At 53.7% G+C, this 6,000-nt stretch overlaps 1 protein-coding gene across 1 annotated transcript in view; it reads right to left on the bottom strand.

Moving 5' to 3' along the window:
* ARHGAP35 (Rho GTPase activating protein 35) overlaps window positions 1-4,050 on the bottom strand; it is a 146,825-nt gene extending 142,775 nt beyond the window's left edge. The window contains exon 1 of the mRNA XM_007997319.3: window positions 3,825-4,050. The gene's annotated coding sequence lies outside the window, so the exon portion shown is untranslated. The remainder of the gene's footprint in view (window positions 1-3,824) is intronic.
* Between the last annotated feature and the right edge of the window lie 1,950 nt (window positions 4,051-6,000).

Raw genomic sequence — 6,000 nt, forward strand, 5'->3', positions numbered from 1 at the left:
GTGTAGGTAGAAAAATCAGCTCTTTATTCTGTGTTTCCTCTCTCCCTATTATGTAAACTTAGGCTTTTGGCATGCAGGACCTTTTTATGCTGCCAATGATATTAAAACTCTGGGACACACATTTAAGCAGTACTGCATACACAGTTGTTTTTATTCTTAATTATCTGTCACTTCTATATTAAGAATAAAAAACAAAACAACCACTGATACTAACATGGGTAACACAAACTCTAACATAAATTCAGGAAATTAATCATGATATACAAGGCTAAAAATTCACCAACAGAAATGAATCAAAAAATCTTTAAGTCAATAATGGTGAAAACCCATGCCATACATAGATCATTAAAATTACCAGATTCTGTCAGAAAATTTTAAAAAGTTCAAGGAGCCATACAGATCTACTATCAGCCCTCTTCACTGTCTCATACACAAATGCCCTAATATTTGATGAGTGAACGGTCCAACTCTGTAGATGACAGTGAATGTTTTTTATTTCAAATATGTCCACACAGAATTATTTCTAAATAAGTACTAAAATAAACAAAGTTTGATCATAGCTCAGTTAAGAAAGTCCTTCCAGTAAATGCTCCTTCACAGTTGGATGGCTACTTTAATATACAATTGCCCTGGGCCACAGCAGGGAAAAAAAAAATCAGGCTTTTGATTTACTTAAGAAATAAAATAAATAAACCTAGAACATGCAAAAGATCCCCTTTCCCAAGTTAAGGAAGGAAAATGGTTGGATAGATTTTCTGTAAAAACCACCTTTACCCCTGAATGAACTTTCTAAATCCGCCCCGTCGCCCAACCATATAGTCATTAAAGAAAATCGCTCAGGAATGGTAGCTAAGACGCATTTCTCAGATAATACGACTAAAAATCCAATCACATCCACCAGTTCCTGGCACCCTTTTCTAACTCTACCAAATCAGGTCACTCAAAAAGCTTAAGGAATGTCAGTGCCCACCCACACACCCCTTGTACACCAATGAGCCCCAGAATCTAGCATGGATCTGCCCAGAGGCACTCAGCTCCTGTGGCAGGGAGAGCCTGCAATACCAGAGGGCAGAAATCTGAATGACACTTGGCACTCTCTCTTTCAACAAACAACCGCAAAGTGCTTTCCAAACCCAAGCCCTCACCATTTTGAAGACCAGGAAGCTGGAGCCTTCCCTGGAGCAGAGGTGAAAAAGAAATAAGCCCACCTTCCCCATCCCCTCCCCCAAGGTCACACTGCAAACCAGAGGCCATTAGGGAAGGCAAGACTGTAGCTTCCCTAGGTCCAAGTGTGGCCTTAACCCCCAGTGGGATCGGGAGAATCTGAGAACTGGCATTTCCCCAGCTAGAGGTAAAACAAAATGACTTGTCAGCTGGGGGGAAAAAAAGCACACTCCTAGGGGTGCTGGCTTAGAGGTGGAATAGGAGAGAGGGTACTGTATGCAACCGCTCAGAGAAGGAAAGAGGGAAAGTGAGAAAGAGAATAAAGATCTGTGAGCATCTGCAATCCCCTTTTCCAAAGGACACAAAGCTGCAGAGCCCAGAAATCGGAAGGGGGAGAGCAAACAGCAGAGAAAAGAAAATGGGGCAATGGAAAGAGATCTACCTCCCTCCACACTACTAACCTAGTGGAAGTGGGAGAAATGGGGGAGACACTCCCAGACTCCACAGAGCAGTAACAATCAACCAACTCCCACCTATTTACCCAGATCTCTCAGGATCCCTGGGGATAGAACCCTCAGGGTTAGGGCACAGAGACAGATTCTGCAGTCTCAGAGCCCGAGAGCCTAAGGCCCAATCCAGCCCCTTTGCCTCTGCAGCAGAGGGATGGAGAACAGAGAAAGACATGCCTGAAAGGGGAAGTGCTCAATGGGGAATGGGTGGGCCACGGGTGGTGAGCTGCGATGAGCAGGTCTGATAGGAACTAAATGGGAAGAGAAGGAGCCTGCCAAGATACAAGGGGAAAGGGAAAAAAAAAGGTGAGGAAGGAAACAAGTCCAAGAGGAACAGAATTGGGAGAGGGATATCAAAGGTGAGTAAGGGGAGTGAGAATCTATCACAGCACTGAGGCAGCTCCAAGAGGAAGGTGGGGGGGATACACAGGAAAGAATGATTAAGAAGACATCTTAATGTCACAATTGGAGGGAGTGAGAACTCCAAAAGAAGACAAGAGGCAGGGCAGTGGAGGGTGGGCAAATAAAGCAGAGTGAAGGGTGAGGGCAGAATCAAAATGGTGGGGGGAAGAGAATGTCATGTGGAAAACTTAAGACTCGGGAGGGAACAGAGAGGGGACACAGTGACAAGAACCCCAGTGTTAAACGACCGCTCCAAGCGCGGACGGCAATACAGAAGTTAAAAACCGGTCTAAAAATATGCGGGCAAGTGGACAGCTCCGAAGCAGCCGAGCTGGGGAGGGAAACACTAAATAGAGGATGGGGCAGAATTGAAAAAAACGAGAAAGTGCAGGTACAAAATGGATCTAGGGGCAGGTCTGTGAGATGCACAACGGGAAGGGGATGGGTGACCAGCCCGGGAGGTATCAGAGGTATAGTGACGTTAAAGGGCATGTCTAAGGGCTAAAACGGGGAGGAGAGGAGTTGGAGCAAAGGGGACAGGAAGCAGTTTTTAGGCAGAGAACTGAAGGAGAGACAGGCCAAAGAAAGGAGTAGCAAATGCATGCAGAAGCTCAGAGAAGTGCCAAAAAGGAGGTGGGGGGGGAAACAGGAAACCTCCAAGAGAACACTGGGGCTGAAACTGAAGGCAGTCTGAGTTAGGGAGAGATCAGTGAGTGAATAGCAGAAATGGGAGACCTGCAGAGTCAGAGAAGCGGGAGGCTGCTGCTTCCCGGGAAGGCAGAGTCAGAAGCAAGCAGGTGAGGGGAGCGCAGCAAGATCTGAGGTCGGGCAAGGGGCAGAGCTGAGAGGTAGAAAGGTATGGAAGAGAGGAAAGGGTCTGAATGGCAAACAGTAACAAGAGCTGAGAAGGGGAAAAGGCAAGCACGGTGCAGCCAAGTCCGAGGGGATCAGGGGAATGAACTGGGGCACGGAAGGGTCAGAAGGCCAGCCGAGGGGCATCCCGGGGTGCAGCAGGCTCTGTGAGAGGGCAGACAGAAATGCAGATAGTAGGGCCCACGAGGGAACCGGATTAAGTCCAAGGGGAAGATATGCGGCAGCAGTGCCTGGTTGAACAGGGGTCTCAGATGGATCTCCAAGGGGTTGGAACCGCAGGTCCTAAAGGGACAGCTCCCAGGGAACAACATATTCTGAGATAAGAATAATAGCACAGCAGGTAGGTCAAAGAAGGGGCCGAGGACAGATATGAAGGGTGGTGAGAGCAGAATCGAGAAGAGGCAGAAGGGTCACGGATCTCAAAAGTGGGAGCCACAATTAAGGGATGCAGAATGCTCAATGAGAAAAAGGTGGGTCCCAAGAGCACTGCAGAGCCCGGGAGGAGCGAAGGGCATTATGGAGGGGTGGAAGAGGGAAGGGGGTCGCAGAATTGGGAGCCGGATGGCTGAAGTCGGGGAGGCTCTGAGGCAGACACCGAGATCCCAACTGGTCGGGGGTGGGGGCGGCGGCGGGGACAGCAGGGCTGCGGCGGGCAGGGGTAGGTCCAAAGGGCAGAAAGGCCCCACGGGCCGGGCCGACGCGCGAAGCGACGGGGACGGCGGGGCCCGGGGAGCTGGGGGGGCCGCTCCTCCCCTCCCCCTCCAGCTCCTCCATTGTTCGCGGGCTCCGGGCCCCGCCGTCCCCGCCTCCCCCTGGACCCCGCAGCGGGGCGGCGCCCGGCCTCGCCGCCCGGGGCCCGTGAGCTCGCGCACTCACCAGCTGGGCGCCCTCAGTGCGGCCCCGGCCTCCAGGATCCCGGCAGCAACGACGGGGGCCCCGGCGCCATGTTCCCCTGTTCCTAGTCCAGCGGCGGCTGAGGCGGCGGCGGCGGCGGCGGCTCCGGCGGCGGGGGGCCGGGCGGACCCTCCCTCGCGGGTTCCCTCCTCCGCCTCCTCCACCTCCTCCTGCCGCCGCGCCGCGGCTCTCCCTCGGGGCGGGGGGCGGGGAGGGGAAGGGGGGAGGGGCGGGAACCAGGGGGAGGGCGGACCAGCCTCGCTCACTCCCTCCCTCCCTCCCTCACTCGCAATGGCGGCAGCGGCGGCACCTCCTTCCTGCGACGGCCGCTCCCGCGCGCGCGCCCCCTCGCTACTGCGCGTGCGCGGCGCGTGGACCGTTGCAGGGGGATAACGGCCCCTGTGCGCGCGCCGCGAAGGGACAACCAGCGAGGCAGTGGGGAGAGGTCAGAGCGCGTGCGCACCCGAGGGTCTCACTGCCACCGCCGCTGCCTGAGGTTAGGAACCGCCGCGGACGGTGCAGTGCGCGTGCGCCCCCAAAAATGCGGCTACTGCGGCGGCCGCCGTCGTGACTGAGCTCTAGGCGAGCTGCAAACGAGCAGAGGGAGCGGGGTGGGGGAGCGCGCGTGCGCGGGGGGCTGCCAGCCGGCGCAGCTGTTGGCGCAGGGCAGAGGGAGTGGCCCGCAGGAGGAGCGCGCGTCTCCGCGCGCGCCTCAAGCAGCCGATCTGCCACCTCGCGCTGGCTTCTGGAGAAAGCCGAAGGAGAGAGGCATGGCCCGGTTTTGGGGGTGGGGGGCGAAGGGCGCGATCCCGCTCGCGCGGGACCTGAGCAGCCAATGGGAAGCAATGGGAGGTGGGTTTGCCGCGCGAGCCGCAGCCCCCGGGATAACGGAGGAGGCCAGAAGGAGCGACGTAACGTGGGGCGGTGGGGCGGGGCTGAGAAGGAGGGAGCGCACCAGAGAGGGAGTTGATTGGAGGATATGAGGAGGCGTGGCCCGCCTCAGCCCAATCCGAGCCCCGCAATTCGTCGTCCCGGAAGAAGAGGCGGGGATGGAGAGCGCGTGCTCTTTCTCCTGGCTGTGAAGAAAATCCGCAGCCAACGCGCGCGTCCTTGCAACTTGTTTTTGGTTCTGTGATCGCCTGATCCCCAGGAGAGGGAAGACGGCCTGGTACTGTGTGCAGCCCAAGCCTGTCACTTAGCATTGTGCAAATGACTACAAATCAAATGTCAATTAGGGCGCCTGAAAGGAAAAGAGTAGTGATGGGAGAGGGCACCGCTGTAACCCTTGACTCCTCTGAACTGAGGAGGTGTTCCTCTGGGACTCCTCCGGAAGTACAGATCGTGGAAGATGAGCTTCCCGGGCGCCGAGCCAATATTTGTGGAATGCGTGAAGAAAGGCTGTTTCCTATTACATTTGGCATTTCTGCCATAAGTCTCTTCATCTATAAAATGGGATAATAATCATACCTCTCTCGTAGGGCTGCTGTGAAAATTAAATAGATTATATTTTGTAAAGCTCTGGAAATCAGGCCTTGCATATAGTAAGCGCTCTGTAAGCGTTGATAAATAAAATTACATGGGCTTGTTTATTCCATTAATAAAGCTTTTTATATTAAAGGATTTTCCTTTTTTTTTTTTTTTTTTTTAATGTATCACATTTAGGGCCGGACATGGTGGCTCACGCCTGTAATCCCAGTACTTTGGGAGGCCGAGGCGGGCGGATCACTTGAGGTCAGGAGGTCGAGACCAGCCTGGCCAACATGAAACCCTGTCTCTACTAAAAATACAAAAATTAGGTGGGCGTCGTGGCGGGCGCCTGTAATCCCAGCTACTCGGGAGGCTGAGGCAGGAGAATGGCTTGAACTCGGGAAGGAGAGGTTGCAGTGAGCCGAGATCGCACTGGACTCCAGCCTGGGCAACAGAGGGAGACTCTGTCTCAAAAAAAAAAAAAAAAAAAAGTACTTTTAATGCATTCAATCTGATTTTTAGATGTTAGTGGCTTGAAACAACAGCAACAACTTTTCTTTAAGCACTGCGGGGCTGCCAAATCGAGTGTGTGGGCTGTCATTATAAACCGTGGTGTGTAAGGGACTTTTGATATTACTTGAGGAGACACAGGAAAGACAAGGTGGGGGGCAGTGAATTCCTGATACCCGTC

This window comes from Chlorocebus sabaeus, chromosome 6 (genome assembly GCF_047675955.1).
Source record: "Chlorocebus sabaeus isolate Y175 chromosome 6, mChlSab1.0.hap1, whole genome shotgun sequence".
NCBI lineage: Eukaryota > Metazoa > Chordata > Mammalia > Primates > Cercopithecidae > Chlorocebus > Chlorocebus sabaeus.